This window comes from Schistocerca americana, chromosome 6 (assembly GCF_021461395.2).
Source record: "Schistocerca americana isolate TAMUIC-IGC-003095 chromosome 6, iqSchAmer2.1, whole genome shotgun sequence".
NCBI classification, from domain to species: domain Eukaryota; kingdom Metazoa; phylum Arthropoda; class Insecta; order Orthoptera; family Acrididae; genus Schistocerca; species Schistocerca americana.
In genome coordinates this window covers 143,246,333-143,271,958 of record NC_060124.1, presented here as the reverse complement: position 1 = coordinate 143,271,958, position 25,626 = coordinate 143,246,333, and the positions used below count along the sequence as shown (strand labels likewise).

At 43.0% G+C, this 25,626-nt stretch overlaps 1 protein-coding gene and 1 non-coding gene across 2 annotated transcripts in view; one reads left to right on the top strand and one right to left on the bottom strand.

Annotated features, from left to right (window-relative positions):
- Window positions 1–25,626, top strand: part of LOC124619300 (eyes absent homolog 2) — a 760,861-nt gene that overhangs the window by 269,320 nt on the left and 465,915 nt on the right. The window lies entirely within an intron of this gene.
- On the bottom strand, window positions 22,583–22,657 carry Trnat-cgu. Its single transcript has one exon. It is a non-coding gene; the product is annotated as a tRNA-Thr (tRNA).

The following is a 25,626-nucleotide window of genomic DNA, read 5'->3' as shown; positions in this document are numbered from 1 at the left end:
CCTTTACTATAAGTAACAGTCTAACAGTGCTTGGGTAACTGATTCTGCGAATGTAGAAATCCCATGATTCTAAGGCGAAAAAATCGTCGCGGCTTGTTCGGAACCCATTTTCATCCGGAATGGAAGTTCCTTGAAGGTTGTTCGATAGAGAGTGGAAAAGGTGAAAATCTGAGGGCGCAATATCAGGTAAACAAAGTGTTTTTCGTCAATCTAGCAGAATGCAGGCGCGTGTGATCATAGAGTAGCATCACTTCACGCAGTCTTCCCTGTCGTTTTTCTTGGACTGCATCTGCTAGGCGTCTGTTATCGACAATAAATGTCAGCAATGATGGTTACACATTTTCTTTTGTGAGTGCGCGCAGGCATTTGCGCGGAGAATTGCTGCTTTTGTTTGGGCTCAACCTTTCTTTTCGTTTCCTTACATTAGCTTAAAGAAACAATCTCCCGTCACCAGGGTAGGAATGGTCGGTGATGTTCACGAGCCAGTTCATGACGAGCAAGCAGAAATGCACTTACGGCCACCCGCTGACTTGTGTAACCTTATAGCACTTGGTAATCATACACCCGATTTTTGAACCTTCGCCATTCCATACAAATGTCACCCGATGGTTGAGCGATCACAGTTCATCAGATTTCTCAGTTCTCGAGTACAGTGACGTGGATTAATGTAACAGAAGAATGTGTCGAAAATGTTTAGATTTCTCCGATTGGCACCCCATTTTCTAGCGTTCACAGCTCCACTCACTGTCTCCAAATGACAAAATGACAATACGCAAACTCAAGTAGCAACAGTGAACTACAAATAGAATGTGAGAATCGATAAATAAAGCAAGAGCAACCGGAATACCAACAAGTAAAAGAAAAGCGCTATGATCTTTTGCACCAACCTAATAATTTAGCCATCGTCTCTTTTTACATAGTGAACTTTATAACAGAATTAATATCATTTAGTCCATGAGGCCGTATAAAGAAAGTTTCATCAACATAACCAACAGCATGGTTCCTCTTTGGCCGTGTAAAGGACTGTTTCTTCAAAATGTTTGCATAGAAACAGTTATTTTGTTTATAAAGTTGGAGTGCAAGTTACTTACGGTGTTTCTTTACATATTTTCCAAACCACAGCTTCTTCCCTCCTTGTCAGCAGAGGTTGATGAAAGACTTCGTTTGGCAGTTTTTGTCATTCTGAAGTATCCCCAAGTGCGTATGTGAAACGAATTCTTTCGATGTCAACCACTGCTACCAAGGAGGGAGGAGGAATGGTGTGGAGAATATAAAAGGAAACACCGTAAGTGACGTGCACTCCAACTTTATAAACAAAACGCTGTTTTTAATCTAAAACTACCAAAATGTACAAACGTGCGTATCCAATTCGCCGGCCGGGGTGCCGGGTGCCGAGCGTTTCTAGATGCTACAGTCTGGAACCGCGCGACCGCTACGGCCGCAGATTCGAATCCTGCATCGGGCATGGATGTTTGTGATGTCCTTAGGTTAGTTAAATTTAAGTAGTTCTAAGTTCTAGGGGACTGATGACCTCAGAAGTTAAGTCCCATAGTGCTCAGAGCCATTTGAACCATTTGTATCCAATTTGCAGAATAACCACGGAAGATGATTTATAAATAAAAGTGAAACGCGTGTGGTGTACTAATCTTTTATTAAACTGCAATAAGCTCAAGACGGAAAACCATTAATAACTGATTTTGACAGCTGCTGCGGAAGATGGCCGTCCAATCAAACCAATTATCCATTTAGAAATGCGCTATAACTGCGCTGACTGCGTTCCTCATAGCCGTGTCATCAGTTTGCTCGTAGCATTTGTTTTGCTCATAGCATTTGTCGTCCCATTGGACCGAGGGCTATTGCTCATAACACGAAATTCACCACGGGCGGAAATACCGCCCTTGAAAGCTTACAGTGTATAATTTATTATATGTAGCATAAATATTTTCTGCGTGTAGAGCCGCATCGTGTTGGAAAGTAACTCTAACCACGCGGGTAAAACAGGTGGTTCGCCCACGATTGTAGTGTCCTTACCTTGTGTCAGCTAATGGTGCAAATTGTGTACTGTGCTGGGAAGGACATAGTTACAAGGGTTTGACAAAAATATGGAAATACCGCGAGGTGCATGCTAGAACATAAATGTAGATGCTAGTCAAGCCTGCAGGTTTCGGTGTTGTATTTGACAACGAACGGCACCTGTGCAATTGCTTCAATACGTTGCAAGTGGTATTTGTGGTCAGAACAAGTGTTCTGTGTAGTTGTGAGTGCATTATGCAGGGACTAAGTGAGTTCGGAGGTGCGCAGATTGTTGGCGCTCGTGTGGTGGGTGCTGCGGTAACCAAGGTAGCCGATGTACTTGGTGTTTCAAGAGGCACCGTATCGAAGATTTGTACTGCATACAGCGAAAATGGAAAATCATCATCCGATAAGTCACAACGCAGACGAGAGTGTGTGTTGGATGATCGTGACGGACGATAAGGAAGAGGACGACAGCTGTAAGTCACTGCAGAACAGAACGTCGCACATGCGAAACCTGTCAGCACCAAAACAACACGAAGGGAGCTCCATAGCGAATAGGAGATCGAGTTGGAATTGAAAAACCACTCAGCAGTGATGCAAATGGCCGTAAGGAATACGTTGTGCCAGAGCCGTAAAATCTGGACTATGTAGCAATGGAAGAATGTCATTTGCTCGGTTGACTCTTGTTTCACACAGTTTCCATTTTCTGGCCGAATTTACGTCTCAAGAGTGAAACATAAGGAGAAGGGGGGGGGGGGGGGAAGGAGGTTCGTTGATGATTTGGGTAGCCATGTCGTGTTATATTCCATGGATCCCACTCTACAATGCCGCATTACTGGCGAGGATTATATGACCACTTTGGCTGATCAGGCCTATCCTATGATACAATATTTGTTCCCCAATGGTGATGCTGTGCTCCAATGCGACAGGCACCGTGTTCACACAGCTCGCATCGTCCAGGACTCCAGGACTGGTTTTATGATGTCAAGGTTAAGTTGCCCCATCTCCCCTGGCCATCATAGCTACCAGATCTCAATATTATTTTGGAGAGAAGGGTGTGTGATCGCTACTCATCTATATCGCCGTTTCCTGAAGTGTCACTGTTTTGTAGGAAGAATGGTGTAAGATTCCCTTATGTTAATACATTCCGAGACGACTTGAAGCTGCTTCGAATGCCAACCGTTTCCCTACACCGCATTAGGAATGGTAGTGCATTGTGGCCGGCCGAAGTGGCCGTGCGGTTAAAGGCGCTGCAGTCTGGAACCGCAAGACCGCTACGGTCGCAGGTTCGAATCCTGCCTCGGGCATGGATGTTTGTGATGTCCTTAGGTTAGTTAGGTTTAACTAGTTCTAAGTTCTAGGGGACTAATGACCTCAGCAGTTGAGTCCCATAGTGCTCAGAGCCGTTTGAACCATAGTGCATTGTGTTTGTGGTGTTTCCATCTTTTTGTTCACTCCCTGTACGTCGCGCATGACGAAAACAGCGCTCACAGTAATCAAAACCCCATTCGCGTATGTCTCCCTCATAATGAATAAGGCATGGGGCAATAGGCAACAGGAGATCTCCACTCCTTCCACCACAGGAAGCCAATAAAATGAAGTTTTATACTAAAAGATGTAGATGTAGAATCACAAAATGGAAAGGATATAAGGAAAAACAAATAATATGTACTACAAAATGTGCATACCAAAAACTTTGAAAATAATGTATTACTACGCGGTAACGAATCTAGAATGCCTCTGGGCAAGTGAATGCATAGCGCTGAATTATAAATGAAACTAACTGGAAATATTAGAGAGAAGAATCTTGAGGTAAAGCTTAAGACAAGGAATAAGCACAGTAGCGTGGAAGCTAAGAGACATTGATGAAGTTCATCAAAATATAGAAAAATAAGGGAAACAATTAGGAATGGAGACTAATATTTTTTAGGTACTTATGTAGAATAAATGGCAACGGCCTTGCTGCAGTGGATACTCCGGTTCCCGTCAGATCACAGAAGCTAAGCTCTGTCGGGCGTGACTGGCACTTGGATGGGCGACCATGCGGGCCGCCATGCGCTGTTCCCATTTTCGGGGTTCACTCAGCCTCATGATGCCAATTGAGGAGCTACTCGACCGAACAGTAGCGGCTCCGGTCGAAAAAAACCATCATAACGACCGGAAGGGCGGTGTTGACAACATGCCTCTCCTATCCGCATCCTCAGCTGAGGATGACGCGGCGGTCGGATGGTCCCGACGGGGAGCTTGTGGCCTGAAACCGGAGTGCTTTTGTGCTATGAGAATAAATGACAAAAGCGGATAAATCTTCACGTGTCTCGAGAAAAGAAATTAACATAAAGTTGGACCTGAAAAGCTAAGATAGACGTAAGGATATGCGACATGAAAGCAGAAAAAGCTGTTTTTTCAGAAGAAATGTCTTAAATTTGGAAGACTAGCAAGACAGAAGCAGTAAGTGAACCGGTTTTAAGGGCGCTGAAGAAAGATAGGGATGAAAGAATGTTGAACTAAAACCAAGAGGGAAAGTGAGAAGGAATTTAAACTGTAGTTAATTGGCCACTCCTTCTCACTCCTACAACAGGAATCCAATCAAACATTTTTGAAAAGTATAATTTTAGAAAATGGCTATTAGAGCAGACGAAATGAATAATGATGAGCCGAAACATTATGATCACCTGCTTAATAGCGTGTTGGTCCACCTTTGGAACGCTGTACAACAGCTACTCCTAAGTGGCATGAATTACAAAAATACTTGTTACGTTTCTGGAGATATGTGGCACTAGATGTCTTCGCATAGGTCACACAATTCCTGTAAATTAAGGGGAGGTACTGTATGGTCGTGGAGCTGGCACCAGATAACGTTCTAGATGTTTTCCTACGCTTTCAGATTAGCTAGAATTGGCGGCCAAGACGAGTCTTAATTTCACTCATCGTAATCGATGTTTTAAGCAATCCTAAAACTGTGTCATTCGTGATGTGAATAATAAAGAGTACAATTTTTTTTACAGCCGTATCAGGACGCTTTCGAGAATTTATTCTCGTTATCAAGTTGGTTCAAATGGCTCTGAGCACTATGGGATTTAACTTCTGAGGTCATCAGTCCCCTAGAAATTAGAACTACTTAAACCTAACTAACCTAAGGACAACACCAACATCCATTCCCGAGGCAGGATTCGAACCTGCGACCGTAGCGGTTCGTTATCAAGTGCAAATATTTATATTAGTATGTTATGTGATGTTTACGTGTGCTTTTTTTATTGTGCCTCTCTTGCCCTGCAGTTGTCTAGTCTTCGAAGAACGCACTCCACAAAAAAAAAAAAAAAAAAACCATATTCACGGAATGGAGGTATTCATAGCTCCAGTTATACACGTTTCGATGTATCTGATTCTCTACACATGGAGTGCATAGGGGACCGAAAATGGCACTAATGACACAGCGAAACTGGTCGTCCAAATAAAATAATAACTTCTGAAAACATATGGTTGTTTGGGGATTATTATTTCGTAAATATCTGATCAGCTGCTGTCCAGTATCCACGATGGATCAACAGAGAGTACACCAGTTTCTCCATTAGCAGATCCAGGGCAACACCACTTCAACCGTGGCCGAAACGTGGAGTTTACCCGTACAAACTTATGAACATTACCTTGATGTCAGCCGCTTTAGATCGTTTAACACCCACCATCCATCGACGGAGTTCTTCTCTGTCGTTGTCAGTTTACTGAATGACGTAGGGTGACAGCCACCGTCGATATTCAAAATGATTTTGAGTAATAGGGGTATATTGCAAGATATGACCCGTGAGAGGATAAGTAGTTAAAAAAGTCTGCTGTACATACGTGATCCCTATGACCATTTTGTCCATAATTTGCAGAACACTATACAATAAACAATTATATTTGTTTTGGAATTACGGTCTCGCTGAATTTTTTAAATGATGTAGAACTTACTACTACTTCCAAGCCGGCAGTTTTAACCTTAAGTCATTTTCGTGTATTTTAAGACACAGCCAATATATACAATATAGTTAGACATTCCACTGGCAGAAAACATGCTTGTTTCATAGAACATCCATGAAAAAAGTAGGTTGTGAAGAACAAAAAACTACTTATTTAATTCTCAATCCTAGTTTTACATGGACGTACTGTGAAACTCTTAGTATTTTTTTTCCAGGGGAATGTCTAACTATGATGTACATATTTATTGTAGCTTTACCCACTTGAAAATAACCCAAGGTCAAAATTGCAACATCGGAAATTTATTGTAAGTAGTACAGTCGATGGCGAATATGAAACTGTGCAGTACATTAATTCGACACGAACTTCACATTTCTCATCTGTCTGCTACGAGAAATCACTCTGGTATGTTGGACAGAAAGAAACATACCTGTTCAATATCATTGTGTATACACGAATTATTGCAGGTCTTCTCGAAAGATGGGTCATTTAACCACGATGCCTCAAGGGCGTGGCATACTTGCAGTTCCTGTGATGATTCATTACGTTCCCTACTCAAGGTTTTGTCTTTAGGGATACAAAGATATTTCCGGACAATGTTTAACCGCTGCATACACTCTTTAATGAGAAATAAAGTTGGTACTGAGTAACAATTAAGACCACTCGAAACGAAGAAGGCACCAGGTCCTGACGGAATGCCAGTTGGATTTTACATTCCATTAGCCCTAATACGCATTATCGGGAATATTTTTCGCAACAAGTAGTCCCTAGCGACTATAAAAAATGCAGGTCAGTCTAGTTTAGAAAAAGCATAAAAGAACAGATGTACAGAATTACAGACCGATTCATAGACGTCTCTTTTACCGCTCTATAGAGCACATTCAAAGTTCAAACGTTAGGAACTCCTGGAGAGAAAAAAAGTTTCGCTCAAAGAAGCAGCAAGATCCCGGAAAAATCATTCGTATGAGACACAGCTTGCATTATTCATATACATACTCTTTCAAACAATAGATGCAGATGTCTTCGCAGATTTCTGAAGGGTTTTCGATACTGTGCTAACTAATCGATTAATAATCAAGATATAATCACACAGAGTATATTTGCAAGTGTGTAACTGATTCGAAGAGTATATGGCTAACAGAACCCAGTACGTTATGTTGGGCTATATATGTTTAACATAAACACAAGTAAAATCGAGTGTGTGCATACAGTCAGTCATTGCTCCCTCGCTCAATATACGAGCGGAGTATGGCAGAAGGTCGCTGTTATTGGTGCGAAGGTCCCTCCGCCACGCACTGTACACTGGCTTGCTGAGTGTATATTGAAGTTCAGATGGTTTGTTTACAATAGCGGAGCATCCGTGCCGGCCATTGTGGCCGAGCGGTTCTAGGCGCTACAGTCTGGAACCGCGCGACTGCTACGGTAGCAGGTTCGAATCCTGCCTCGGGCATGGATGTGTGTGATGTCCTTAGGTTAGTTAGGTTTAAGTAGTTCTAAGTTCTAAGGGACTGATGACCACAGCAGTTAAGTCCCATAGTGCTCAGAGCCATTTGAACCATTTTTTTTTTTGAGCATCCGACTTCCGCTTTACGGCGTGGAAAGACTTCGACAAAGCCTTTGTCAACCGATACATCGGACGAGGCATTCCAGTTTCAGTTCCCGTCCGGTTGCCGGACCTCAACACTACACTTCTACCAATGGATGCACAAGAAGGTTTTAGTGAATACTTATACATCTGAGATGTGAAGACACTGGCAAAACATAATGACGGAGACCGTCTGAATGAGTGCGGCAAGTGCGTAAATGCTCCAACTGCCCTACTTCAAACACTTCTTGTTAGTCACATGACAGCATACCGTCCACAGGAATGTCGTATAGTGGGAGCTGCGTACAGCACAGTAACTCATGGGACGCACCGGTGGCAAGCTTCGAATGAGACCTGACTTTTTTTCCAAATTAATGATCGGTGACATCCTTGAACAAAATAAAACTATTCACAATAGACATTAGAAAAACATCAAAGATAAGTATTTCCACCACTTCAGTGTTATTCAATCAAATGGGTAGTAGGTGTAAAACTGGTTGAAACGGTCTGCACCAATTTCGTTCATAGTAGATTATAATAATGTTTGGATTTATTGTTCTTGTAAAACCCCACTTGAACGAACACTATCTTCAGTGGTTGCCTGATGTTTTATGAGAGGCAAAAAACATAATGTTTCTTTTTCCATTTGAGCGCTAGAATAGGACTCTTCCTTTAAAAAAATCATTTTGCTTCAGATTCCTGGTTGTGAAGGTTTTTGGTAGGGCCTTTCTGTTCCTCATGCAAGCTAATGTCCGATGTTCCTACAACGTATTCAGTAAAGGCATAGTTGTAAATCAATTCTTGCTGCATCTGGTAGACAAAATGCGAACTGCTACAGCTGTCCTACAGCCAACAGTCGTGTACCGTGGGGGTGAACACAATTCAGCGAATGGAAAAACTGCGCCCATACGGTATACGGAAAATGTTAACGAAGTATATGTATTTTTGATGGAGTCCCTGAAACATTATTCTTTCCTATCTGATTTAGCATAATAATTGTACTCATCCATCACATGTCTGAGGACAGTATCGTGATTTTTATCGACCCCAGCTATAACTAATAATTTACTCATTACATTTCTTCATAATGTATTGCAATCTGTTATTGCAGGCTTAATTTTTTCGGTCTAAAAAAAACACTTGTTCTACCAGTGTTTTGACTTTGGGAATAATTGTGTGCATGTGAGTGGTTCTTGATGTTCCTACATTCCCTGCACCCATCTACCCACTTACCTCAATCTAAATTCACCACCCACCGTCGTTCTGTTTCACAAATATTGCCTCAGTCAACTCTTAAAACGCCGTGACACCTCGTAGCTGTTTATAACAGGCGTATAAAAGTCGGAAGTTAAGCCGTGATATTTGACCACCGTTGAGCAAGCAGTAACAAAGTAACAACGGGATGGAAAGGGGAGGTGTCGCGCGTCTCGTTTCTTTTGACGCAGGTCAAGGAGCGGACGAGGGTCCCGGATCTTACTTCTACAGCAACGGGTTTGTTATGTAAATTCGGTTTGATGTGGGACGCTACTGTGTTTGTTGTTTTTGGCTTTTAATGTTGGTAGCGGAGCCGGTGCGGTTCGGTGAAAGAACGTGACAAACGCTCCCAGTTTGGAAAGGAGGTTACCGTTGACGATGAGGTAATGTTTAACTCACAAGTCCACAAGAGCTGGTCCTATCAGGCAGCTAGTATATATACGTTACACGCAAATTATCAGAATCCCTTGAGACTCAGAGACAAAACGCTGCCTTCCCAATAGTCAGCAGTCGTCAACATTTGACTTCACCAGTATGACCCATTGGATATGTTATGTTCTTGATTCCTCCGATCAGTCAATGAGCTCAAACAAGCTTACCTTCAATGTAATATTTATTTGTCTAGATGAGGAGTTTATAAAATATGACCGTTTTCCGTTGTACTTGCAATCATCGTCAAATCGTAAAATATCGTTACAGGGTGTAATACGTCACGTGTTGTACATTAAATCTCCGTACATGATTATACAACGTGTCACGTGTTTCACTCTGTAACGATATTTTATATGAAGATAATTGTTAGCAATGGCTCTGAGCACTATGGGACTCAACTGCTGTGGTCATCAGTCCCCTAGAACTTAGAACTAATTAAACCTAACTAACCTAAGGACATCACACACATCCATGCCCGAGGCAGGATTCGAACCTGCGACCGTAGCAGCAGCGCGGCTCCGGACTGGAGCGCCTAGAACCGCACGACCACCGCGGCCGGCAATAATTGTTAGCGTACTCGAACCCCCATCGTATTTTATAAACTCACAATGTAGACAAAAAAAGGTTATATTGAAGATAACGATCGCTTTTCCATATTCTTGACTATATCACGCCTTTTAAAACTAGCCTTCTAAGCACGGTGCGGCTTTCCGTTTATCACATACACAAAGTTACGCAAATCCTACAAAACTTTGGGAGGTAACTTGGTATTTATAGAGTGGCAGTCAGCCATCGACATGTTATCTCGAACGATATTTCTTTTACTATTTATTTCTCTGCCTCGTGATGGCTGGGTGTTGTGTGATGTCCTTAGGTTAGTTAGGTTTAAGTAGTTCTAAGTTCTATGGGACTGATGACCATAGATGTTAAGTCCCATAGTGCCAGAGCCATTTGACCCATTTTTGTTTTACTATTTAGCATTTACTGGACAATAAAGAACTTCGGGCAACAACTGTACGAGATGGAGAAATTGGTCTAGCTCTAGACGGTGACCGTGTTATTTCAGCCGCCATGATGTAGGTTTCTCGTAGTTTTCCTAGAATGAGTCCTTAGACAACATTATGACCTATTTCCTTTTCCACCTTTGCTCAGCTGAATTAGTGGCCCGTCTCTTGTGAGGTAGTCGTCAAAGGGATGCAATCGACAAACTTTCTGTCCCTTGACGGGTGAAGCATACCATCATGTGTTAAAACTAGCACACTCTCAACATCAGCACAGCCTGAAGCACTAATAGCATTTCCCGAGCAAAGATCAATGTTCTGCGTAGATGGTCTAACGTCTAAGTGTTTGTATTCTATTCTGATGAGAAAAATATAAAGCGCAAGAACTCTTATGGATAATTTTCTGATCGAGAAGTAGGACATGAGGTTAATGGAATGAATTTTTCCATTCCGGGAGCAGTAGCGTTCGTCGATGATGATGGCGCACTCAGAACATGAGCTTTTGGGATAGAGTTGCTATTTAAATCAATGTAGAATGGCCGAGAAAACGGCAATAAAGGAGTATTTTTTTAGGGTATCTATCCACTACGCGATAACAAACTGTACAGAATTTAGACGTTTCACAGACGTACAGAGTATACGATTTTTTTTTGAGGACAAAGTGATGTTGGCCCGTCAAAAGACATAGAAACAAATGACAAATCCATGTTGAACGAAATCTTATCGCATAGACGACGCGTCTTATGTACAGGACAGAGTATCAAGTCAAATATGGTGAAAATCTGTCATCATATTACACAACAAAGACTGCGATTCAGGTTGGGTTGGGTTGTTTGGCGGAGGAGATCAGACAGCGATGTCATCGTTCTCATCGGATTAGGGAAGGACGGGGAAGGAAGTCGGCCGTGCCCTTTCAAAGGAACCGTCCCGGCATTTGCCTGAAGCTATTTAGGGAAATCACGGAAAACCTAAATCAGGATGGCCGGAACGCGGGATTGAACCGTCGTCCTCCGGAATGCGAGTCCAGTGTGCTAGCCGCTGCGCCACCTCGCTCGTTTGTGATTGAGCTATGTAATTTTGTTACTACAGCAGATAACAGTAATCGGTAATGTATGGTGATGAATTAATTTTTCACCACACAACATTTACCAGAAGTGGTTGTTCAGTTACTACCGGTTTATTTTATTGCAAAATAATCAACAGATATACAGTTGGTTATTAGTGTCCAAAGGGCACAATATTTCGGTGGTCAGACCTATCGCCGTCATCAGTGCAACTGACAGATTGAGTACCAACAACCGGCAGTACACCGTGGAATCTCTTGTGTTAAAGTGAACAAATAAGCTACTCTCATAAACGAATAATCAACGTAGATCACTAGCGAGAATTTTTGGAACTTTTCACCTGGTTACATATATTGTTCATAAACTACATCTAGAGAAGGTGGAATTGGCACGACGATGGAAGCGGGAGAATAAGCGTTGGTAATGCGAAGTTCAACCTTTGCCAGATAATAAATTACACTGAAGCGCCAAAGAAACTGGTATAGGCATGCGTATTCAAATACAGAGCTATGTAAACAGGCAGAATACGGCGTTGCAGTCGGCGACGCCTATATAAGACAAAAAGTCTCTGGCGCAGTTGTTAGATCGGTTACTACTGCTACAGTCGCAGGTTATCAAGATTTAAGTGAGTTTGAACGTGGTGTTGTAGTCGGCGCACGAGCGATGGGACACAGCATCTCTGAGGCAGCGATGAAGTGGGGATTTTCCCGTACGACCATCTCAGAAGTGTACCGCACCGTGAATAACAGAAATCCGGCAAAACATCAACTCTCCGACATCGCTGCGGCTGTAAAAAGGTCCTGCAAGAACGGGACAAACGACGACTGAAGAGAATCATTCAACGTGACAGAAGTGCAACCCTTACACAAATTGCTCCAGATTCAATGCTGGCCCTCAACAAGTGTTAGGGTGCGAACCATTCAACGAAACATCATCTGTATGGGCTTTCGAAGACAAAGGCCCGCCCGTGTACCCTTGATGACTGCACGACACAAAGCTTTACGCCTTGCCTGGGCCCAACGCCGACACTGGGCTGTTGATGGTTGAAAACATGTTGCCTGGTCGGACGGGTATCGCTTCAAATTGTATCGAGCGGTTGGACGTGTACGGGTATGGAGACTACCTCATGGATCCATGGACCCTGCATATCAGCAGGGGACTGTTCAACCTGGTGGAGGCTCTGTAATGTTGTGGGGCGTATGCAGTTGGAGTGATATGAGACCCCTGATACGTCCAGATACGCCTCAGACAGGTAACACGTACGTAAGCATCCTGTCTGATCGCATGCATCCATTCATGACCATTGTGCATTCCGACGGACATGGGCAATTCCAGTAGGACAATGCGATACCCCACACGCCCAGAATTGCACAGAGTGGCTCCAGGAACACTCTTCTGAGTTAAAACACTTCTGCTGGCCACGAAACTCCCCAGACATGAATATTATTGAGCATATCAGGGATGCGTTGCAACATGCTGTTCAGAAGAGATCTCCACTATCTCGTATTGTTACGGAGATTCGTGGTGTCAGTTCCCTCCAGCACTACTTCAGACATTAGTCGAGTCCATGCCACGTCGTGTTGGGGCACTTCTGCCTGCTCGCGGGGGTCCTACACTATATTAGGCAGGTGACCTTTTTCTTGGGCTCTTCAGTGTAATTCACAGTGGCAGAAGCTAAACTTTTCTGTTACCAGTGCTTATTTCAGGCAGCTAGGGGCTTAACTATTCCACCTTCTTAAGGTGGAGATGACAGTATTTCCGTCATCAGTATCTTCGAGCAGGTCGCACCGAAAGAATGGATCAGTCCTTCAACATTTGACTCGTGTATGGGAATGCAAGTTTGCCTCATTAATGGGTTCTTTGGACTCTGTAAATAATTTTAAGCAAACCATTGAATGGGTCATTAAGCAACGAACTCTCTTCCCTATTCTTTCGCTTCCTCGGTAATAATACGGAAGTGTACGGGTGTTAAATCCTAATCTTCGTTCCTCTGGCTTGGTTCAGAAGTTGGCAACGAGTGGTTAGCGTTGCGATCAGAGAGAGAGAGAGAGAGAGTGGGGGGGGGGGGGGGGGCAGCACTTCGTGTGGACTGGAGGATGGCTCTTGTTCTGCTGGAAGCTGTTTCCCTTCCCTCTGGCTTCCGCTAATGCCGCGGCACGTACAGCTCTCACGACTCGGCAGCGCCGGCGGCAGACCTCAGCGGCGCCGCGGGCTCGGGTTTCATCGCGGGCTTAATACGTGGAGAGCGCGTCTCCTCCTGTTCGTCATAGCTCTTGGCAAAACTCGTAATGTCCAAGACAAATGCGCCGTCCTCTGAACGTGCCATGTTGCGGTCTTTACCTTAGAAGTTACACGCAATCAGTAGGCATCATGTACTCGCACCGTTCTTGCTCTGTAGGCATGACTTCTTTTTTACTGAAAATATTGACAATAAGTTCGCATATTTTAATCAATATATCCCACAGGCATGGAAATAGTATACAATGGTATGAGCTTGGTAGCGCTCATCAAGATGTTCGTGTGGACCATACGCAGCACTTCTACGTAATTATGAGCTTGTGATATCACATTGAAACTCATTTTACGCAGAACTGCAACATCGATTGTTTTACTATACCGGGGCGTTTTTCTTCAGTTGGTCTACCGTTTTAGAGTTATTTTCGTACACTTCTCTTATTAAATATGTACGTAGATAAAAATACAAACATACACGTCCACCAGACAAGGCTTCCACAAACCTAAGCTTATTGTTCGTTCTTCTGCTAAGATTTCATGGATTCGAGACAGCGATTGGTGAGATGTGTGATACGTCGCTCTATCTTGCTGTAAAGAGCACTAATGCCTTTCGTGTTCTTGTAATTGACAATAGAAGCTCTCGTGAAGTTGAAGACAGCGGTGTCAGTGAATATCAATTCGATTACCAGGAAACGCGCACCGAATTCCTTTGTGTGTGTGTGTGTGTGTGTGTGTGTGTGTGTGTGTGTGAAGCGAAATTTTGTGCCCAGTGTGTTGGTTTTCGGAAGATCAGAAGCGATTAGTCTGGCTGACCAAACGGCTTGAATGGTGAAACCATTTAGCATCACGCATAAAATACAGTGGCAGATCAATTTCACCATCCGCAATCTTTTCAAGCAATAAGTCGCAATGCTTTCTTTTTATCTGCTGGAAGTAACTCCAGAACACACGAAATGCAGTAAGGATCAAGCACTGTAAGGGCTTAAGTGCAGACTGACAAGACGAATGTTTTAACATCCGTGAATTACAAAAGACACATGACATATTTTTAACGCAAAATGTGTCCAAGCGCTTCCACAGTCAGAACTGAAGGCTTTCGGTTACGCTGGAATTACACACATCGTCATTAGTGGGATAAAGCCGGTTCTGACCGGCTTTTGATGTCAAATTGATATCAGATTAATTATCGAAATTAATTAATTGATCAGTTAATTATCCCCACACCTGACGATGTCATGGGTTTTTACAGCTGGCATGTGGGTCCCCCAAAGGGAACTCTGAGCACCCTCCCCTCCTGTGACATAATCCAAGATGGCGGCCCAGGGAAAAACTGGCGGAAAATTCGGTCAGTCTGTGTCGAGCTGCTCACTGGAAGGACCTCATGGCAGTACGCTAATATAGCGTGGATAAGGCATTGTTTAAACAATTTAAGAATATTGTTTATTTATTTCTGAAACTGCAAAACACCTCGGAATTTCCGCTGGTAGTTAAACAATTTAGACGATGTTAAACAATTGCGGTACTTTTTTTATACTGATAGTGAAAGGAACAATATAATTACACTGTCATAGATCGTGCTAAATACAGCTGAAAAACTTTCTCGCTTTCGCTCCGTACACCAGAGTCGCGTCCGCTGGAAGGAGTCACGCGCTGGGCTTGCAGCACCAGCCAGTGACCGACCGTGACAGCCACAAGGCTGCGCGAAGCACTTCCATCACAGAGGGAAATGCCCCAGCCTTGCTCCCTGGTACACTTTCCTCGTGGCAAGTTTGCGGGAAATACCCCAGCCTTCCCCTTGTCGTTGAATACAAATTGCTTCAGGAGTTATTAAATCTGGTGTTTAAGCAATGGGCGGAATATTGTGACATACGTATCTCGAAGATGTCACAAAACCCTGCAAATGTTGCTTCAAAAGATGTGTCACAGGAAATATTAAATAATCGATTTGCTTCACAACCTGAGTATATATCACAAAACTACTCAGAATACACTTGCACACACAGTTGGAACATTTAAACAGTTTGCGGGGATATTGTTTATGGAATATTGTATATTGTTTAAACAATTTTGGAATTGTGTGGAATACAATTCGTCAAAAACCTTTGCTTCCCATTCTTCTTCTTCTTCTTCTTCTTTAGTGCACAGCGTGCAATGGTCATAACTTGTTTGAAATTCGCCACTCCTAAAACAACTTAATTTTTCCACGCTTGGTTTTACCAGCTGCAAATGCTGCAATGCGTTGGCCTACACCAATATACTTTCTTTTGCATATCGCCTTAGCCGTATCAACTAAAATTCTGCCTGCAATGTGGCGTCTTGGGAGATCTTTGTTTGCAGTGTATGCAGTGTCGTGTTCCATATAAGCTTTGTTGAGCAGATTAATCCTCTTATCCCCTTGTACCAAGCATTTTTGAAGCTTTGTTCCAGGTCCACAGTAGTCATATCCCGGACTGTGTAATTCCACTGGCAGTTTATCTAGAATACCACCACCTCCTCTAATACGTCTCCTAGCACGCATGTTATTCTACTGTGCTGATTGTGGGCTGCGCACTCCATTATATAGCAAAACATTTGCATCAATCCGTTTTGAGCTGCAGGAAAACCATGTCGTTTGAATAGCGTTCTATTTCCTCGAAGTCTTATGACTCTCTCCACGAGAAACACATCCCGTTCTGTGCTTTTCTGCAACTCTTCAGCGTAGAAGTAACCAGCAATTTCGTCACCTTTACTAAGATATAAATTCTAGCATTCGTTGTTTGCACCTTGGAAACTGTAAATATCTCTGCTGATCAGTTTAGCAGGAATGATTTCTCAAACACTGTCTTATGTTTTAAGATGCATACCAAATCACGTATATTAAATTTCTGTTTCCGTGGATCCAGCATTTAATGCGATATTACACCGTGTTCATGAGTCCATTATCACGAACATAGATTGGTCTCATTTTTATTGTGGTGTGTTTTGTTCGATTATACTGAGCAATATTCTCTGGGAGGATACCTGTCCATTTGTAAGATCCGCGAAAATTCAAATGCATCCACGTTTGACCTTTTATTGTTCTTTTCAGACATTCTACGTTACTCCCCCGTCCGGTAGGCGAATGTTGAGTAGTGATGCATTCCATGCCGCTGCATCATGGTTTTGAAATAACTTTTGCAAAACTTTCCACCGTGATCGGTTTGGAGTTTGTTCGGGCATCGATTCGCCACTGTCTGCAACAAACGCGCAAACACATCTGTGACATTTCTCACCGTTTTTGCAACCATTAAAATATATTTGAATCCATTGTTCTTATGAGAATATTCCCTCATATCTACAAGATATCTTGCCAGAAGTCATATAAACCTTTGGTCATTAAATGCCTACGAGGGCATGGTTTGCGCGCTGGTTTGTGCAATTCTCGAACTACTGTCTTCGTACTTATTTCGAGGATACGTCTCTCTCTAAGCTCGTAGATTATTGGAATAGCCTCATTCGAATGAGTTGTATTACCTGTAGCAGCCGATGCCATCAGCAGACGTAGTCGATCTATTAGCTCGTTGGGGTCATCATGAGTACTGCCGGATTCGATTGTTCACTGGTTTATACTCAATGTCAATTCCATAACCACGGCTGCTGTTGTTTCCACCATCAATTATTGATTTTATTATGGTTTCATACTTCTTGTTGCTCTTTTCGCGTTCTGATGCACATCAGTCAAATGCAGTATTTCACGGTACATTTCCCAATCATTTTTTTCGTGGGTCTTAGGAAAATAAGGTTCATTAAGCCATTGTTCTGTCAAACTGTGTATCACCAGTCAGTATTGTGTCATCAGTTACAGTTATAGGCTGCGTGCCCAGATGTACGCCGGCCGGAGTGGCCGAGCGGTTCTAGGTGCTACAGTCTGGAACCGCGCGACCGCTACGGTCGCAGGTTCGAATCCCGCCTCGGGCATGGATGTGTGTGATGTCCTTAGGTTAGTTAGGTTTAAGTAGTTCTAAGTTCTAGGGGACTGATGACCTCAGAAATTAAGCCCCATAGTGCTCAGAGCCATTTGAACCCAGATGTATGGTCTTCCTCTGCTGACACCGAATGTTCTATCTGTCTGGCCAGGGACGTGACAGATAACGAATTCGTCAATGGCGACACCATCGTTATTGTGTGTTTTTGTTTTTGCTGAGAGCTGCCTGGCTGATTCAGTAATCGGTTTAAAGGTCTCACTTATTGTTGCTGTTGATCCATACGCCCTAACCTTAGCAACCGCAAAATCTCTCGAACAGCTTTCCGCGCCTAACTTCTCTGCTGCGTGAGGCTTTATATATGCGCTCTTCTTCCTCTTATTATGTGGCTGCTCTCCTTTCTTAATAACTAGGGCCTCTATATCTTTTTGCCCTCAATAGCCTCAACCTTTTCAGTTAAATCGGTTACTTTCTTACTGATTTCATGAACTAAGTCATTTAAAGCATTGACTTTCTGAGAAGAGTCCAGTAATACGCGTCTATCTGCGCATTCCTGCAGTTTTATGCAAGATAGTCCAAATTTTTGCATCCGTGTGCAAGCGATTTTTTTTGTCTATGTATACCCATTCGCTCGGGTTGAGGGCCAGACATGCGAGACTATTTATCAATGGCGCAGCGTATACTGATGTACTCACCTCTCTTTCCAGGCTATATATGCATCAACTCTTGGAGGTTTCGTCTGTAATCAATAACGAGTTACGCATACTGTGAATGATTCCAGCAATCAGCACATATCTTTACAAAATCATTGTACGACATGTCATTTCCTACATGTGCTTCATAAATGTTTTAAATTGTCTTGTACGAAAGTTAGAATGAGGTTTGCATTATTTCTAACCAACTGTTTTGGGATCCTGGAATATGTATGGCGTAGAGATAAAATCTACCAGCACCCATATGACGACCGAAACAGAAATTTTTTCGAATTTTCTTTTCGTTTTCCACAGCAACATCGTCAAATATGAACACAGTGTTTGCCTTTACTTTTTCTGGTGGAGGGATATCACTGCTTTCACTGAGTGTCATGTATGTAACGCCTTTTACACCATGCAATATCTCCTGTAATAGTTGATACTTGGGTTGAAATAGAGTTTTGGAAAATACACAAACATGTCCAAATCTGTCTCCATCTATGTGTTTTAGCAGCGTTATGAGAACATTAGTATTGCCACAATTGGATGGAGCTACAATAAATGCTCGTATATAATCAGGAAGGAATATTTCGTTCTTCTTCTTCAGGTCTTCTTTTACATCTTCACAGGACCAGTTACCTACAACAATGGCCTTGTAACGAGGATGTTTCACCCACTCTGCCATGATACCAACTACGTCAGGTACCGACAAGTAGTGAGCATGTATAGAAAGATGTACTTGTGAGGATGATGGTAATAATATGTGTAGCTGCTATAGTTCCGACACTTAACCAACAGAGCTACATGAAAAGTAACTTCATCATTCAGTTTGACAATGATGACTGAGGAGTTGTTTGAGGCAATTGTCCATTGCTGCATGATTATAGGTGCAGCATTAAAAATAATGATGTTAATAAGTGTAGTACTTGGACTAAAATTAGAGAGGTGTGAAATAAAACACAAACACAGTTTGTGATTGTGTATACACATTATTTATTTAAATATTATACATCAGATGTATTTCAAAAAATTCATCAGACTCTTTCTTTATGTTATTTTCACCTGTACAATATTTCCCAAATAAAGCTTTGCGATATGAAATAAATTCCACACACATCTCCTTCAAACCGATGGGCACCTCACAGTACTCTGTTATTTTTTTTTGTTTTTTTTTTGCACTTGCATTTAACTTCTTTTCCTTTTGGCTCTGCGTTGATGCAGAAACAAAAGGTACTGTTCAGGTCATCTACGAGTATATGCACACTATGCACACACATAGAAAGTTTACATCATCACTGTATGCAGAGTCTGTGCTTGGAAACCATTGACTCAGTCTCTCCAGTGCAAGGCATCCACATCATATAAGGTCATAACTGAGGCATGCTGTAGATAAACACACTTGTCACCCAATTTCACATTAGTGCTGTGTCATCATTCACTATTGTAATGGATAGTGTCATACCTTTAAGGCGAATGTCCAGTTGGACGAGTTGGATAATACTCTTTGGTCCTTTGCTGATTGATGTCCGCACAGCATATTTCGTCTCAGTCGAACTTAGAAATAGGCATTTTCACCCCCTTCGATACGTTTTCAATTTGTATCCTCACATGCAAGCACCAGTCATGATGTGCTTCTATACCCACTTTTACACGTTTTGTTACACTAGGAGTTAAATTGTATATGGAATTGAAAAGCGTGGGCTCACTTGGTACCTTCTTATCCACAGCATCTGCACTCTGTCCCTGGGCTGCCACAGGAATTTTCTGCTGGGATGGGTTGTATGTCGGTGACCAGTACTGTCCTCCATTTTGTTGTTTACGACCACCAGCAACACTCGAGGCGTTGGGAATGTTGTGTGTCCTCATCACACAAATCGATGAGCAGGACAGACACTAACAGCTCCCTGCCTTGCTTCAGCAAGTGGGCTATGTGTGGAACCTTCTTATCCACAGCATCTGTACTCTGCCCCTGCGCTACCACAGGGGTGTTCTGGTGGGATTAGTCACTTATTGGTGACCAGTACTGACCTCCATCTTGTTGTTTAGAACCACCAGCAGCATTCAAGGCGTCAGGAACAGGCCGGGCATCCTCATCACCCAAATCATTGAGTGGGACAGACAATAACCACTCCTTGTCCTGCTCGAGCATGTGGGCAATGTGCGCTGCAGGATCCCACGTGGTCGCTACAGGTTCGGACATGCTGGAGGTTGCTCTGCTGCTGATCCAGAGGTCGGTGCAGGTCTCGACGAGATGGTGGCTCAGGTTGCTGTGGGCCTGGATGCAGCAGAAGTCGACATGTTGGTAGTCACACCTGCAGACCTCGACAGGTTAAAGGCTACAGGTGAACAAGGAGGAGGAAGCGTCACATACAGACCAAGACATGAAACAACAAGTAATAGTGCTAACTACAGACAAAGATGTAATATGTGATACTTACTTTTCAGCTGCTTCCTGTACTGCAGAGCTGTGCTGGATCTCAACTGCTGCTGCTGATGTTTCATTGTTCTTCTTCTTCTTCTTCTTCTTCTTCTTCTTCTCCTGCTGCTGCTGTCTTACTGAATGAGACTGAGGCTGTTAAGCTGATGGGCCCGCCTGATGACGTCACCAGACTGGGAAAAACCCATGATATCATCAGGGGTGGGGAATAATTAACTGATCAATTAATTAATTTGCATCATTAATTTGACATCAGTTTTATATAAAAATTTTGCCATAACAGGCGTTATCCCATTAGTATCGTCAGTCACCCACAATTTGGTTAGCACCTTCTGAACACTATACTTCGCATTAATACTGGAGTTATGGAATAGTTCATGTAAATTTCCCCCATGTCAAGGTAAACCAATACACACGTAAGCTTCAACTACACATACCCTATCAGTCATATAATTTGGCATACTTCATTCTAATAACTCAGAGAACGACGAACAGTCACTGCAGTTTCAAGCAGCAACTGAAGCTGTAACATTAACCACACCCATCACATGATGAGAAGCTCGAGTTAGTGTGACTGCTGCGATTTACGGATGATTTTAGCGTGGGAACGCTATATTTTGTCATCTCCTGACAGGCTTCATCCAGCTGGTGACTTGTCTTGGAGACTCTGAGACCGCATGAACCAGTCTGAATGGGCTCCTTCTATAGGTCCAACAGCCAGTCGAATGACTGAAAACTATTAATCATTATTTATTAAACATACAAACACAATAAAGCAATGTTCACACACAGTTCCACTTTTCGAGAATCACGCTCGCATTATTTGGTTGTTCCTGTTTAAATCATCAACCAATCATTACAGAACACTTTTGGTGGCGCACATAAAAGAAAGTCAGTTGGAGAAAAAGTTGTGTTATTTTAAAGTCGTTTCCTTCTGTCCCGTCCTATCACTTTGCCGCTCGTTTAGTAGACTGCCGCCTCTTCTTCGGTAGTGTTTGTACACCGTCCACTGGTTGTCCCACCAACTGACTTCCAGTACAGTGGTCTGTCTACTGTACTAGACACACGGTAAACATGACTGCTCAGAGTTCCTTTCCATTCCAAAGATGACATCACGTATAGCACTTCTGAAACTATCCACGGACCTTCACACGTGCCAGGATTGTACTGATAGCAGAAAAGGCCCATGAAACGGTTAAACAATGCGCTTAAGTATTTCCCGTTCGCACAGTGAGTAAAAGCAGTGGGTTGTCAATCTCTAATGATTTCGACTTTGATGAGACGCTAGACACAATTTTACCTCCGTTCCATAAGCGCCCAAATTGACGTTTGGAAGTTAATGTTCAGTTCAGTCAAAAAATTTGCCAAACACCAATAAAAAGAAGAAGGTGTTTCAAATTCACAGGCTTGATTGACTAGAGAGAGGATTTGGCTAAGATTTTTAAAAATCCAGACTGGCTGGCAAGCGAAGAAAGACGCCATTCATGTCGCGAGAGCCTGCTCATAGAACTTTAAGAAATGTGTTTCAGGGCAGATACTACAAAAATACTTCAGCCCCCCTTTTTCCTAGCGTTTTTTCCACTCTATGGAGTCTGCTATTTTGGTGATTTGGCAAATTTATTTTTATTTTTACTTTTTGTCCGACTGCTCTTCTTGTCGCCACGGTCTACGTTTAACCTGAGGCAGGAAATCGTGTGCGCCATCTGTCTGTGAATGGTGTAGACTTTGTTGTTTACGTTATCGGATTTTAACTGTCTGCGTATCGTATTTTCTGAGGTAGGGACTGCGGTCCAGCCCAACCTTTGCTAAGACATTGAAAATCGCCTAAAAGCTATAGTCAGGCTGGCCGAAGTACCAAACCGTTGTTCATCCGCCGCGCCGATTCGATTTGGGTCTGAAATGATAATTAAATCAAGACCCTAAGCTGTCGACAGGCGTTGATATACATCAACGGGGACAGTTGAAAAGGTGTGCCCCGATCGGGACTCGAACCCGGGATCTCCTGCTTACGTGGCAGACGCTCTATCCATCTGAGCCACCGAGGGCACAGAGGATAGTGCGACTGCAGGGATTTATCCCTTACACTATCCCCGTGAGACCCACATCCCCAACTTAATGTCCACACACTGTATTCGTAGTGCCCCTGCCCATTACACGTATTACTCGCGGCAGACAATCTTACCGAGTCCCGTAAGAGTTCGCGCAATGCGTGTGCATCTAGCACAGAAGAAGGTCAATGGCCGCTTAGCCTTAACTATACGAAGATGGTATCTGTCCGAAAGAACAGATACCATCTTCATATATTCATACGATTTGGGTCTGGTTCACCTCCATTTCTCGCAAGCTGTAATTGTACGAGCAAGTCGTATCCCGTGGACATCGTGCAAATAAAATTAAGTAAATAACAGCTCGCACAGGCTGCCATTATTCCCACGCTCCGCCGTGTATGGAACGAGAAGAAACCGTAATGTATCATACAAATAAAAAGAATACTCTGGCATGCACATCATGATGATTCGCTGTGTATACAGGTGTGAGAGTCTAGCGTCTCTTCTTAAAATTAAGCCCTGACGTTTCTCTTTAAAATTTACATCGGTGTTGCTTTATATATCCTTCTAGAAAGTGAAGCAAAAAAATTTGAAAGATGTTTCAGACTTGGGTAATATTCTCACTAATGCTTTACTCAAACGATACAAACGCTTTTGGTCTAAATATGATCTTTTCTTTATCTAGTATCAGCTTCCGATCGCTGGACGATCCCGCACTCAGTAAATCTTACTGAAATTTACTTAATTTTACCAGAGAAAGTTGCACTACAGACAGTAGAAACAATCTGCAAATAGCAGATGCATTCTTGCAAGTCATGAACATACATAACGAAGAACACTGGTCCTGTAAGAGTTAACTTAGTCAAATCCAGTGTAAAAATGCGAATGACGTATGGCACTGTTAGCTGGGAAGTCCCACGGAGTGGGTTCAGACGCCTGTCGGAAAGGGTGCTCTTCCTCCGCGTTCATTGGCCCCTTGCCTTGCAGTTTTTTGAAAATTGTATCGTATATGTATTTGTAGAGTGTAGATGAGCGTAATGGATGCGTGTATAGTGTGGTGTTTTGTTTGTATTGTTTGATGATGATGATGATGATGATGATGATGATGACGATGATGAAGGGAGAGGGTGGAAATTGGTGCCGGCATATATCCAACTCCTCTCGAATAGCACCAAGGTTAACGTCCGCGTCCGACGGACGGATCACATTAACTGTGTCGCAAGGCCTCACACCGCGGAGAGGTTTGGGATTTAATCCACTGACGCAAAGGCTGGTGATCAGAAATTTTGCACCATCACCTCACCTTTCCTTCCCGGTCAAATACTGGCAGTGAAATTTGCCATGACCACGATTCCAACCACTTACCTCCGAGTCGAGCGTCACTGCACAGGTGTGCGTTAGCGACCTCGGCTAAGGATGCGGGTGTCGAACCTAATCTTCTTACCTTTGTTTCCGATGATACGTCGTTATAAAGAGCAACGTTCCACATTCGATGTTTTTAGTATTCTGAATATAGTTCCAAGGGTGAGTTTGCAGCGTTAATTAGCAGACAGTGTCCAGTACCCAAAAAACTCCACATTCTACCATCGATGTATACACTCGAAACTCTCGTGAATGAACAGAGCGAATTCTAGTTTATACGGTCGCGAATCTGGAATCTCTCATAGTTTCTGCATTGCCTATTTACCTCGAGTGCAGAGGGGCTGTTCCGAGAGTGAGAAGCGACCGCTAGGCTGCTCGGCGTACTTCGAGGCTCTGTAGTTTCGAGGACAGTAACGAAAACGACCATGTTAGTCAGAAAGCAAAGTGTCCGTGGGATAGATTGTGTGTGTGTGTGTGTGTGTGTGTGTTTTCCGAGACATGGACCGCATCACTTAAGACGTTTTCTGGCCGCCTTTGTTCTTGAACGGGGCTCTTTTGCTCTGTTGGTCAGCAGTTGCTTTGGCAGAACGGAATTCCTGCAGCCACCGACCTTATTACAGGGCAGCTGAGGTGCGTTGCGTTGTGTCCTTTTGTAACACTGCCACCGTCCTGGGTGCATACATTTGAGATTACTCTGATCTCTTCCTGCAGCTAGTCAATTTGTTCGCATTTAATCCACTTTTTTAATAGTCACTCTTCTTTTCTCTGTCACTCTGTTGTTAAGAGTGTGCAGAACCAAAGGCAACGAATCATATAAAATTTATACGCCAACACTAAAGAACGCACTGTAATCAGTTGGTTTTTTTCTTGAAATCAAAGAGGGTAACTGATGGTGTATTTGTCGTCTTCTTCAGAACAGCATGCACACTAGGATAATGCAGTCAATTAAAGACGACGAGTGTCCTTTCGTTGTTCATAGTTAAAATGAAAGAAAGGTTGAGCTAGAGACCTCATATGGTGTAAGAGCTATGTGCAGCTTGTGGTGTTTAGAAATGTGAAGTATACTTTTTTCAATTCAGTTATTTATTCTAATACAAACAATTTTGCTCTTTCGCCCACACTCAAATAAGAACAAAATTTTTCACCTATTACGACTTATATTCAGTATGTCAAATAAAGAAGCTTCCCCATATGGTACCAAAAAACATTAAGTCTGTTTATATCTATACAGAAACAAAATTCGCAAAATCGTAGTTCGCTTGTGCTTCAGTCGCAGAGCTCGCACAGAGTAACGTGATGTTTTTTAGAAACGCCGTTCTGAAAAGTGGACGATACAACTCGTGGTTCCGAAGGGGCTGCTACATCGGTTGACTGTCCCACAGCGACTTGCACACTACGATCGTTCTCGCTGGTATCGCTTTACTACGTAGCATGGCACAGCGGTCCCTGCGACCATAGCTGTAGGAAAAGTTCTTCGCAGTCGGGCACGTGTGATTATATGCAATGGCATTAAATTTTTGTCTCAAGAGGCAAACGAGAAAACAAAATTTTCATTAAAAACTGTGCCTGAAAGGGTTGCAGGAACTGCTTGTCAGTTTAGTCGCA